The sequence below is a fragment of the Rhinichthys klamathensis genome, unplaced genomic scaffold, assembly GCF_029890125.1.
Source record: "Rhinichthys klamathensis goyatoka isolate OS25496 unplaced genomic scaffold, OSU_Roscu_1.1 h1tg000059l_1, whole genome shotgun sequence".
In the NCBI taxonomy this organism is placed as follows: Eukaryota; Metazoa; Chordata; class Actinopteri; order Cypriniformes; family Leuciscidae; genus Rhinichthys; species Rhinichthys klamathensis.
This window is the reverse complement of record NW_026606604.1, coordinates 1,107,927-1,122,052: the sequence shown is the minus strand read 5'-3', so window position 1 is coordinate 1,122,052 and position 14,126 is coordinate 1,107,927.

Genomic DNA, 14,126 nt, shown 5'->3' with positions numbered 1-14,126 from the left:
TTACTCAATTAAATCTTTCATATTCCACAGACATGCTCAATTTCCTAAAAAGCCATGTCTTGAGTTTTTGTACTTATGCATGAGTTGATTTTTCACATTTTAATTTACCTGACGACTAACATGCGCAAAAGTAGGTTTGATTGATATACCGTCCAATTTCTCTTTGAGTTTATTGTATAAACCTTATGGAGGACCATATTGCCTGTGGCCTCAAGCTGATCTTAGTCTCCAATCAGTGAGCTGTTAAACAATATGGGCATTTATGCACCTGAGGCTCGTCGCATGGCATTCATTTGGCTTGATAATTTTGCTTGCAATGAAAATGGCTTAAGTCATTTATGCAACAATAAGGCCAGTGAGAGTAGAAATAAATGAGTAAATTAGAGTCAGCACTGGTGTTACAGTATCAACTCAAGGCCAATGTGTCCACATATTCAAACTAACAATACTCCATTTAGAAAGATGCGGGATATCCCTTCAGAATTAGTGATGTAAATACTTTTTTTTTTATTAAAAGAAATTAAAATGAAAAGACTTTAATGGAATAAATAAAAATAGAAAGACAAAGATGGTAAAAAGTAAATTTACTGCAAATTATTTGCATTTAGTTTTTATTTTAAAATATGCACTTTCACTCTTAATCATAAGCCAAACAAGACTAAAACAGCTCTGTTTAATGTTTCTCGTCTCATCACATTCAATTATAAATTAAATTACATGAATCACATATATGATTGAAGGATTTTCAATTCAAAATGGCAAAATTTGACAATCGAAAGTCAAATACTTTGCATCACTGAATATTATTGTTGGTCGTGTAACATGTCTATCGTAAAAAAGTTGTCAAACATTAATTGTTTAGCTTCTTGTTTTATATCTTACCTAACACTCTTTTACCATTAAAACCGAAGCTTCATGCTTGGCTTCTGTACGGTCGACTGGCCATTTCACAAAAAATGAGATTGACAAGTGCTGTTAAACCAACTGAGAACACCTAAGAAATGTTATCATCTCAACACAGAGAGCGGTGTGTAATTAAAGACATTCCCAAAAACATTAATGCTGTTATCATATATATCAAACTAAATATAGGAAGCATAAAAGTAGTCAATATGGAGCTAGGTTCAAACTTTTGAGGTCATGTATTTTACAACTATTTTTACATTGCCTTTGTATTGCTTTTTTGGTACTTAACAGATTTGATCACTATGAACTGTGACTATGGATTGATACCAAGGTTAAAAAAAAACAAAAAAAAACACATCACATGGATTTAGAATGGCATTAGGGTGAGTAAATAATGTCCATTATAATTTTTAGGTCTAGACCATCCCTTTAAGTTTCACTCTTTGAGTACATCTAATGTGACATCCGATAAGGAGCCGTTGAATGGAAAACCATGTGCTTGTCCTTCTCCATCATTGTGCAGATGATGGTCTGCCTCTCAGATGGGTCTCTAAGTGCTTTTTTGGACCGAGTGGATTTCAGACAGGCAGCATGAGGGATAGTCAGTCCAGTCACCCTGACAGCACTGTACAAACACTGGCGCTGTTTAGACAAACAGCAGGGAATGGCAGGGTCCAGTCAGACCAGAGTACGCGCACACACACACACACACACACAGTGTGACTTCCAGATCTCATGAAATCGCCCTAAGGCCCAGAAAATATATGGAGAAAAACTCCTTCAAACATTCATTTAGACGTATGCTTCCTTTCCATCATTTGTTTTATGTCTAAACTCTGCAAATTAGATTGACTTTTCTCATCAGTATTCAATTTAAAGTGCTAAATCCTTTCACTGACCTTATGTGACACTACAGGATGAACTATTGTGTGATGTGCCTCCAGCAATTTGAAACTAACATTATTAAATTCAGCCAAAAGAAAATATATTAAAAAAAATCTCCAGATATGAGCCAATACTGTGCTGTTTAGCGAAATCATGTGTTCCTCAAGCAACCATCAATTAAACTGTCTCTGCCCTCAATGATGACACATTCAGCCTCATTCCAGCACTGTAATTTTAGAATACAGTCGACCCAAAATAGCTCTTCTATTTTCTTCCCTGGAGGGAAAAGGGTCGTGAATTATAATTTGGATTTAATTACCCTTATTACTGTGAAAATGTGTTCCAGTTGGTGGCACTGGCAAGCACATAAACCACTACTTTGCTTTTCTTTGACGCTCTGACCCTTTGCCTGCGAAAAACAGACCTGCTATCCTCCATTTCCTTGAATAATGGGAAACAAAGATCCACACTCCCATGGCTCCCTGACCCTGACACTGAATCAGCACTGGGCTGGTTTGCAAAAAAGATGTGATGTTTGTGTCTGAAGCCTTCAGTGGAAAACCTGGTGACTTCCTCTGGCTTTAGTTGAATGGTTATTCAGATTAATGTTCTTGTAATGTGCAGAACAAAAAGCACCTCCAACTCACTCGCTTTAAATATGTCTTATGCAACTATTCGTTATAAATTTGTTACAGTTATATTGCAGTACGGTCACCGTGATTTTGCAAAAACAGAGATGTTCCTGGATCAACTGATCCTGGAACAACATTCCTGTCAGAAAATCCTAAAGCCTAAACTTGACATAAACTGGAAACCTGTTCCTCAAATCTGATTAGTTGATTGGAATGTTGTTCCAGGATCAACAAAGATGATCCAGGAACATGTTGTACTTTTAACTACAGTTGATATCTGTAGATGGAGTGTCCAGACCTCTGCAATAAACTCTGGAGAGGTCATAAAGAAGTGTCAAATTCCTAAAAATATATTCTGAAAAATTAAATATATAATTTAATCATCAAAAATGAATTCTGGCAAATATTAATGAGCTATTCTGAGTTCAAAACAATAAAAGTTAAGCAAAATATAAAAATCCACAATTTTAAGTATGGAAGACAAATGTTAATTCTGAGATCTTTTAAAGATTACATTTGTGTTAAATGATTAGTGAAAAAAACCTAGTGAGCACTAGATGACGGCAAATTACTCTAAAAGGAAAATTATTTATAAACGCATTTATAACAATTTCATAACTTAAAATCATTTCAAATTGTAGTTCATGGTCTTCATTCACCCCAATCGGCTGCGCACATTTGCCAAGCGCTATGCCTTTGTAGACCTGCATTGCTGAGGAACACAAGAAAGCTTTCTTCTGGGTCACAGACGAGCACCAGAGCAAGCATCATCTCAGCTCCTTATTGTTTTTAGGGATTAGAGGAAATGACCCAGTAAATTAGCCTCTACTGTACTAATCAGGGCTAAGCTGGTCGAATAATATTTGGGATTTATTAAGGGGGAAAAAAAAGGTCTCGAAGGTTCAAAGGAGCAAAACAAAAAGGCTACTATTGGACTTTTCAAGCCTGACACACAGCTGCCAAAAAATAACCCCTTGTGAAAGAGGTGCAATTTTCAGATTAATGGATGACAGGACCAGGGTCCTTCAATGCGATCCAAATTCTGTACTTTTATGATTTCACTATGCTTTCTTCCCCCCTCCATGTATACTAAAGCATCCAGAATCCCTCCCACCTTCCTACCCACATAGCGGTGTTTTCTACCATGTAGTGCTATCAGAGACAGCGACTCGGAGGTTCTTGGCAAGCAAAAAACCGCCACTGCTGCTTGTGGTAAAGGCCCAGACCATGTACTTTCATGCGCCCTGAACCCCCTTTGACCCACGTGGTAATGTGGAGTGGTTAACCCAAACCTCAAACACCTGGACTTCTCAGAAGACTCTCCAAAAACGAGGTCTGCCGAATTCACAGGTAAGGAAAGATGAGTTCCTGAGGAAGAGGCCACACGATTAAGATCAGAATGTCATGACCCGGCACATTCTTTCCAACCGCGCTGGGTTTAATAACTTCTAGACTGCATCACGAATAGTCTGGTTTCTGTCAATCCTTCGTCCAGGAAGACGAAAATGGCAAGGCCGCATTTGTAACATGTGTGATCAGCTTCTAAAAATCACTTAAATGAAAACCCTGATCCCTGTCAGCTTGAAATAATTCCTTTTAAAGCAAAGCACCATGCAAGAATTCGTCCTTCACCATGGCAAAGTTGTTTGTGCATCTTCATTGCAAATGAGAGTCCCTTGTGAGCCAAGAACGAGTATAAATCAAACCAGATGGCACAGCTAAATAGTGAGTCAGCCATTCATAAATGCAAGGTTTCCATAGACAAAAACAGTCTCGAGGGCTAATCCCCCTTTCCATTCCCTCACTATAGAGACTTTGCTCGCTCCCAGTAAAGAAGCCAAATCACTGGAGAACAATCAGCAGTAAGAGCACTTCACAGTTTATTGGTTGTGACAGTTGCATTTTAATTATCAAAGAGCCCAAGACAAGATTTGTTTTAACTTTAATGGTGCTGTTAAAGCAATTTTTGCGGGACGACGCTCAAAATATCCCATTACAGATATCACTGATTGACATGAGTAATTAAATTAAAAAAAATTGTTTTGGGTGAACTGTTTCTTTAGGACCATCTGGTGAGTTTTACATAAAATACACATGCACATAAATGACTATTTCTGCAGAGGCTGTTTGCATATATCTGATTATATGCTGATTATTCCCATCGGGGGAGAAATGATTACTTAGCCACAGAATTTTGAGGTTTGGATTTTGCAACGTTTCTTTTTTTAGGAATCAGCCAGGACTTCGCTGCTCCATCCGCAGGGTCAAACCCTACCCTACTGTGTCGTGGAGGACTGTGGCCAGGGCACACCGCACGAGCCTCCGTCAACAAGAGCCAACCTCCCACATGGGAGCGAGAAAGGCCAACAAAACTAGTGTGATGTGACCAGTTTTAGAGTGTGTAGCTCCTCTTTGCTCAATCACTTTCAGGGCACATTTTGTTCTCACTGATGGAACAGACGACTGATTATGCGGTTAGAACAAGAATGTGAATCCGACTGAAGTGGCTTCAGTTTGTTCTCACGCCACTGGACCATTCTGCTTAATCACTGTAGAGTGAATGGATACACTGCAGTCGCATGAACGACAGCCATGCCAACCGACTCGCACGCAAACACCTTTTCTAAATGGGAAAAGCACATGCAGCTTTGCTTCTCTGCCTGAAAGCTCAGAAGAAACTTTTTCAGATTAGTCACTGAAACTTGCTTCAGCTGATGATGTTCTATTACATTGCAGTCCTATGTGTACTAATTGTTATAAAGATTTTGAATTAGTCTAAAATAAAATATAAACTTTTTTAAACAGAACATGAGAAATTAATTTTAAAAAAGACTCCAATATTTAATGCTAATATAACGTGCGTCTCTGAAGCTCCCATTACTTAAAAACAAAGAAATGAGAGTACCGTAAATAATGACTTATGCAAAATGCTAATGTGTACAGCAAGATGAGTATTGCATTTCTACATGAAAAAAAAATTAAATCACAAACAGAGAAAGCCCAATTTCTACATTTGAATTACTACAGAAGCTCCATGACAAAAGCCACCTTTACAAGCCAGAGCTTTGCCCTGGTAGTCACACAACCCCAATGGGAGAAGGTCTTTAAAAAAAAAGTTCTTTCAAATGCAAGCCGTATGCTTGAAACATCCAATTGATGTTCCTATGTAGCTTTTCTCTTTGGCACTTGCCATGTTTGTGAGCGCATCTATGACTTGACTTGTGCCGAGGGAACTGGTGGTTTTTGAAGAAATGGACTAAAACAACCAAATTCTAGTGGTTGTGTTTTTTTTTGTTTTTTAAGGCAAAATGCAATAAGCTTAGGCCTTTACAAGATACACATGAACTACTATGAACCATTACTTCATGATTGCTGTTTATTTTTAGAAGCTTTTATAAAAACTCATTTCAACAGAGAACTGTTAGTGTTTAACCACCACATTAAATGGCATAAATGCTTTGACAGTGTGGTTTCAAAGCAAATGGCAGTGACTATCATCGAAAACAGGTCTTATGCTAGTCTCCAACCCCAGGCTTTGGGGTCCTGTTACCTGATGGCTCCATCTCATTAATTATAAATGTATGTAAATATCATTAAAATAATCTGCCTCCCACAGACTTCAAAGGCCTAAAGTTTTGTCTTAAAGAGGCTCTTTGTAGGGAGCAGGAATCGCAGTCATTGAGAATTGGGGCTACCCAACATGACGCAACAAATAAAAACCTGGCAACGGACAAAATTATCCTGTGGCAGCTAGGACAAAACCCCAGATTTAAGTAGGACAAAACCCCAGATTTAAGGCACTGATATACTCATGGCAAAGTTATTTTTTGTTCTTCGCTAAGGGTAAAAAGATGTGTGAAATACCTTTGCAGTGGTATACTGTTAGCAAACATCCCAACACCACCCTCGCTGCTGGGAGCGGAAGTTAATATGTAAATAAGTGCTTTCCTCTCAATCAGAAAGTAAACAACAAAAATGACAGTGGTGACAAAACCACAGTTAACAAAGCATGATGTGGATATGTATCTCCATTTCAGCATTCCAAACTAATCATGTCACGTTTATTTATAAAGCACTTTATATAATAGATTGCTTTAAAGAAAGCTTTAGAGTATTAAAGATAAAAAACAGTGTCACTTTCAATTAGAATTACAACTTAAATTTCTACCATAAAGCATCTCCAGCATATTTATTATATGCTCACATTTTTACAGACTGAACAGATGAAATGAACCGGAGAAGATTTCCACATCAAAGAAGGGAGTTCCAGAGCACACATACTTATTACGTAATCGCCACGGACCAACGGTAGTTTGAAAGTGGCAAGTAAAAACTACAGAAGCAAAATTTAATCGAACTTCGTTTTGATCTGATTTTTTTTCAAAAGATGTCACAACAGTTTGTTCTTTGATTAGCTGATTTGCTTGAAGTCGTGGCCTTAAGATGGCAGAAAGAAAACATTAGGACAGTGGTAGAACAGATTAAGTAATTTATTCTTCTGTGAACTTGTGGAGACAGTTTGAGATCTAATACTTTTAAACATTGATGCCATGGCCACTTTAGTTCTCCCAGGCTGCCACGCTGCTTTGCTATGCCAGCTCACATTAACATGTTCTCCAGTGACACCAGCTTTGCACACACCCTCACCCAGCTGCAGCTGATGGAAGTCGAGCGTGCCATCGCACAAGAACCCCAGCCACTGGGCCTCACTCGCACCTTAAAGCCCACCCAAAACCCCTCTTTAATCTCCAAACTAAGCACACATCACTACCCTTTATTTCTAAATACCAAGGCAGGGGGGCTGGAGCCACCTTCGAGAGTTTTATGATTTTTCCATAATCCAATATACTAGCACCAGAGAGGCCCCTGAAGTCACACTGTCTGAGAGAGACGGTGGAGCTATAAGTGACCTGTACTGTGGCATACATGACTCAGGAGCGCCGGTGGGTGCCGTACAGCATCTCAATGACTGTGGGAGAGAAAGAGAGAGCAGCTCACAGGCTTAAACATACAGGGCACAGAATTCAGAGCTAAGCAAATTCCATTCAGCTCCTCCTCGGCTTGGCTTTGGGAGAGATTAGCTTTCTCTTATGAAGGCCCAACTCATTAGCCACCTGCAAAGTCGGCACAGCATAAACCAGTCAAAGCTTCAGACCTCCTCGACATTCTCCGGCTACTTACCCTGCTGTTTAAACGCAAGTACAATCGACTGAAATTGCCAGGTAGGACTGAAATCAGCTCTGACCAAATTTGGCAGAGTTCTAGCGAAGCCTAACAGAGATTCTTCCTGGCGTTTTTGCTCGAGTTGGAGCAGCCGAAGCAAGCCATCCTCGCCTCTCTCGGTCAGCTGGGAGGTCTCGCTGGAGAGGTTTTCAGGCCATTCCTTTAAGTATGTGGTTAAAGAAAGAAGCAAAAAAACAGATCTCCATAGACAGCATAAAGGAGGAGGGGCAATGTCAAACATTTGGCCTTTGATCAACTCAGTATATGACAAATAACAGAGAAACAGACACAGTAAAAGCATTTTATGGGTCTTTGGTGGGAGGGGGAGAAAAATTAATTACAGCTGCAACCAGCCATACCATAATAAATGTGCCTCTTTGTCTTGAGAAATGCTCTTCTTTCAGAGCCTTTGACGTATAGTTCATATTCTCCACAAAACGTACATCACAAGTAGAAAAAAAAAAGACTTTTAAAACTCCAGATTGCAGTATAAAACCAGTTAAAGAGAACCTCCCAAAGAATACGTTTCATCTTAATTTCATTTTTAAAGAAATATTCCTCTCTACCACAGTGGCAAATACACCAAACACATTAAAATGCCACAAAGAAAATATTCAAATTGCTTCAGTGAGTTTCCACTGACGTAACTGTCTTGAATAAATAAATCAATGTCTTTTCCATGAAATCAGTGGCCAGCTCCCACATGAAGACCGTAGGGAGCCAAGCAAATCTGTTTGAGCTGGAGAATCCTTGACGCTTAAGTGATCCTAATATTATGTGCAGTTTGCTGACTGAAGACGCGTGGCACCATTACAAATCTGAAGACATAAATCCCTCACTACTATAGAAGAGGTGCCACCAGGCCACATCTATACCATGGGGGTTCTGTGTCTTGGAGAGCAGGTTAGTCATTGAGACCTGGCCATAGATGTATACAGATTAAATGACCCATGAATATCTGATAAGGATTGATGAATATTCATACTGGAACACTTGTCAAAACAAATTAGTACTTTTTAACACAATTCTTCAACAAGGAATGTGGACGTGGTCAATTCATAATCAGTCACAGAAGAGCACAGGTAAAAGGAGGAGAAAAAAAAAGCCTGGTAAAAACAGAATTAGACTGATTCCCTTGAATTATTACCCTTATTTCTACATTAATGAGCCAAACTGAAATGTGTTCAAACTCCAAATATAAATACTTGCTCTACCAGCAAGCGCACACGGCAGGCCTCACCACTGGACCATATGGCCTGTCTGAAAGTGGAGATATTGAGGCAGTGTTACTCCATTTAATGCCAGGATCAGCTTTCAACTCGCACTTAACTCCAAAGTAAGGGACTTAGGCCCTGTTTACACCTGGTATTATGATGCGTTTTGGTCGATCGAATCATAAATAGACAAGGTAGACACATACTTGTTTCCATCTGGTATTTTAATGTCTCTTTTGTCCACTTTCAACCATTTCTGTCCTGATTTATTTGATGGGAGGGTGTATGGTGGGGGTAAATGTATGGTCTTTTTCTGATCTTTCAATCTAATGGATCAAATAAGCTCACGCAATTTACATATAAATGCACCCAGAGAAGACGGAACAACATACGGAGAGCAGCAGCTTTCGTTTCTGCTCTGACAGCCGCAAGATCCTGCCGAACGCTGTGAGTGCGTTAGAAATCAAATCAGGAATGGTGAGGGAACGTTGTGCTTGGTACGTTTTTCATCTTCAAACCAAATTTTGGGTCTTCAGCTGACAAAGTTAAATCTGGTTAGCGCGGTTCCCGCAATGTTTACATGTTAGGTCAGTAGGCAGAGAGTAGGCGGCCTTTTGTGGCTGTTCGAACACTTCGGACCACATGAGCGTTTACACTACAAAAGCAATCCTGCTGAATGCGTTTTCGACTACCTCTGAAAGTGGCCGAAAGCTCAAAATGGTTTAGACCCCGTTTTCACCTGTATTTAGCATCGCCCACTTGTGATCTGATCGACCAAAATGCATCTTAATATCAGGTGTGAACAGAGCCTTAGTTGCTGCACCTCAAATGACAAAGCGTGATCACATGGCTTTACAAGTCAAATGGGCTGGAAATCACAAACTTGATGCTAGCAAAGCCACCAGCACTGTCCAGTGCATGTTAATTTGAGACTACCTATTCAAGCGAAGGCTACCTGAATGCTGAAAATGTACTAGGGGCGCTTAGGAACTGAATTCCAGATTGTTTTTGGGCGGGGTAAGTGGGTGCATAGAGGGCTCTGTCAGCAGGCCCCAGTCAGAGCATTTCTGTCCTAGTGTGTAATGGTACACTTCCAGAATGTGGGGCATGTACAGACAGAATCTATGTAGAAAAACCGACAATGAGAATACCCATCCCTGACCCTATCTGTCACTCTGCTATAGATACGAGTGGGATGTTACTCCTAAAAGAAAAAGAAAAAACTTTGCTATCCATCCCTTCAGCCACACAGACACACGCAGAAATGCAACCTGTAATTTGTACTCTGATGCTCACTTTGCCAGCGCTTGAGGCGTGAATGCGTGTGGCTTTTTTTTTTAAAGCGTGCGATCACATCATTTGTAACGTAATTAACTTTGAGTGTACTGGCATTTTTCTGACACCTGTACTTACAGGTCACGCCCCATCCACCGACTGTATGATCTTTTCAAAATCACAGGATTCATTTTCAAAAGCTGTGCTGCCATATATTCACATGCATTTATGAATCCACAGTCAGCAGGCCAAACCTAAAACGCTGAGTGCCAGAGACAAACATGCCATATGTAAATTAGCCTGAGCAGAATTCTGCAATGCCCTCTGGGAACCTCAGCTGGCCAGTCTTTTTCTAATGAAAGCCTTTTTCAACCTAAGAGTAAAAAAATCTAGTAGTATGTATATAAATTTATATACAATAAAATTTTAAATAAGAAAGTTACATAGTGAGATAATCAGTCACATAAGAAAATAAGTTAACAATTTTGAGACGGTTGAAAGTCGCAATCAAAAGAAAAAGTCAGAACTATGTCCATTGTAATTAGGGAAAAAGTCTTAATTTTGAAGTTGCGATCGTGAGATGTAAAGACGCAATTGTGAGAAAGTTGCAATCACAAGAGAAAGTATGAGAAATAGTTGCAATTATGACAAAAAGTTGCAATAATGAACAAGTAATATTTTGAGATAGTCGGGAGTCATTTGCAATTACAAAAAAAGCCAAATCTGAAATCGCAATTAAGCGGTTAAGTCAATATCTTCCTTTATTTTTTCCTTCGAGATAGAAACAGGCATTCATACTGGTCCTGGAACAGTTAATAAATAAAATGGAAGCTGCTGTTTTTTTGTATCATAAAAAAAGTGTCACTCAACTAAAAACAACATTTTGGCTAAATTAATTAAAAAAGAGAAAACCAAATGCAATTTCCCTACCCTTGATCTACGTCTAATTTCTTCACTGCCACATCGATCACACCATGGCAACCAAACAGGAAAACCACAGAACCACTTCATTTGGATGGTACGACTCTCCAGTGGCTTGCCTGTTGGGCTCTGGCGAGACAAACCCAAAGCAATGAAAGGTTTATAGGCATTCCACTCAAGAGCAAGCCACAGCAGAGGTCAGACTCATATCCCCATGGTAAAGACGAGAAAGAGACATGAAAGCAAATCAAAGTCGTTCAGCAACAGAGTACGTTTGAGTCTGGATACGTTGCATGCTTAGCTGTCATGTCCAAAAGAGGCCTTTATGGACCCACTCAATTCATTCTTGCAGAGGTGGAATACAAATATTAAGCAAGAAGGGTGGGAGGTTACATTTTTGAAAGCATTGCATGCTGTCTTTTATTAGGTGAGCTGTCGGCAAAGCTGCCTGCCTTTGGACAAGTCAAAGAATGGGCAGTGGACTCCTGTTAGACAGCTACAATGTGAACCTCAAAGGTCAATAATGACTGGCTGAGTTACCTTAATTATCATGACCCCAAGGAATTCAAGTAGTCAGCACCTAACTCTAGAATGCCTCTCTGAATTAAGGAGGGAATTATTGTAAAAACGAAATACGTGGATAGACCATTGCCAGAACCATTGAGAACCTCTAGATACTAAGTTGCCTCAAAATCATTTCAAGTGCCTTAAAACCTTTCCTTTATGTTTGAGTTATTAGAGGAACCACTAGTCGCCATATGTTTTTGAAAGAACAGCTATTTTTTGCCTAGAGATTCTCCTAATGGTTCTTTCAATGTGGCAATCTGAGGAACTCAAGTATTATCTCAAGTATCTTTGCATTTTACAGTGGATTCGCCTACCGTGACCCTGGTGCGATAGAGTGATGCTCTTCAAACACTAGGGGGCGCTATTGAGAGTGCCATCAGTTTCCCATGAGCCTGTTGTTCCTAGAGCAGAAAGCATCATCCAAACACCCCCTCCCTTCCTCTATGAAGAGAGATCGATTATATAACATTCACAGTGAAATTATAAACCGTACACCCAAAGCACAGGACTAAGAGCCACAGATAAGCGAGACAACATCATGCCGAAGCATTGTCAAATCTCAATTACAGCCTTGATGTCACCCACCCTTCCCTTTTAAATTACCACCTCACTTCCTACAGGAACACTATTATTAAGCAGAGATAAACAGATACTACACAGTGTGGCTCAATGTCCTCTCTCACGGCCTATCTAAACAATACTTTTAATGTCCATGTGGTGGGAATGGCTGGTCAACTAACACAATGGTGCTCCTCAGAGGATCCTGGGAACAGCTGGCACCGGTGGCCACCTCCACATGCTGCCATTTTTCCAGCACTTGACAGAAAGGATCGTACATATGGGCTGTTAAATGTCCAGCACCCTGGCAACTGTGATTTGTTTGACAGAACAGCAGTGAATATATGCAACTAGTTAAAGGCAAAGAGGCATTTTATAAACGGCACAAGAGCCATGTGGGACAGTGGCACATGGGTTCCCGCTGCTATTGATTTGAGTTGGTAAGTGAACACGAATGGCAGGGGGTCAAATACTTAACACATGTCCAAAGCTTCAGGAAAACTGAGAAGACATACAGGGTATTAGACCATAGAGTTTGAAATGGTTATTGACAGTTAGACAAATATTCTCTCTCATTCTCATACAAACATGCACGCGCGCACACACAGCTTAGAGTTCATGCTCTTTCGTGGTCCCACTCTCACGGTACAGCTGATCCCCGGTATAACTCTCCAAAAGACCGAACAGCTACTGAAACAATATTAGTGTTGGCAGACCCAAATCTAGAACTGCAAATTATTCACAACAGCTGCGGCAACTGTTTAGACTGACAAAACCACAACAATCTCTCAAAGATGCTGGGATCAAGATCATATATCCGTTTGGCCAAATCTGAAAATTATGTCATTATTTACTCACCCTTGTCTCATTCCAAACATGTTTGCATCTTCTTATATGGAAAACAATTAGCTATGAAATATTTATCCTTTTGTGTTCCAATGAAAAAGGTGAATAGAGATCCGGGCTGTCAAGCTCCAAAATTTTCATCCGTTCATTACACAAAGCTATCAATAAAGAGTCTATAATTCAGAAGACCGTACAGAAGAGCAACATTTCATGGTGTTGTTTTGTGATTTTGAAGCTCGACACTCCCGATCTTTCACTTTCATTAAGATAAAGAGGGACCAGGACATTCAACATTTCCTTTCACATTCCACAAAAGATATTCATACACGTTTGAAATAACATTTGAGTAATTGACATTTTTCTTTTTGACAGTACCATTCATTTAAAAACAGTGCACAAAAATAAGAAGCAGGCCTGTATCTTTAAAACTAATTGTACTTAGAGAAAGTGATTGATGAAGAACTGTAACTGACAAGTTTACGGCATGGCTCTGTTCACAGAGAACAAACAGGTCAATGGTATTGTCTGCTTTCAAACTTAACCAAGGGTTTGAGACCATAAACAGTCTTTAGTTCAGATCTCCTCAAAGACCTCAGAGCTAAAACACCTAATTACATATGGCTCATGTTAAAGAAATGTAATGAAAAGCAGTTTTTGGCGACTAATGCAACCCATCAAGATCAATTTAGAAAGGTCATTTTTAACCTTACATTAAATCAAATCCACTTGTGCATTAAATTGGTTCAACGAAAGGTAATGTCTGCATAAGCTTCATCTCTCAAATGATTTTTCAAACACTAATGAAGTCACAGCCAAAAAAAAATTCAGCTAATAAGGCATAACTGTACATCTACAGTTACGAAAACACACTGAACGAAAAGAAACAAGTTTCTCAAATCACGTCCCTTCATAATCCTGCAGTCGTCACTGGTAATGACTGCCCTCTTTGAAAAATCTCAACACTAGTGCTGATGTATTTGTGGTTTTCTCAAATGAATTTCAGTGTGTGAGTGAGTGAGTGATGTTGACATGGCTGATTAATGTGTGTAAATAAACATCATTCACACAACTCTGTCTTTGTGGCATTCCTGGCATCATT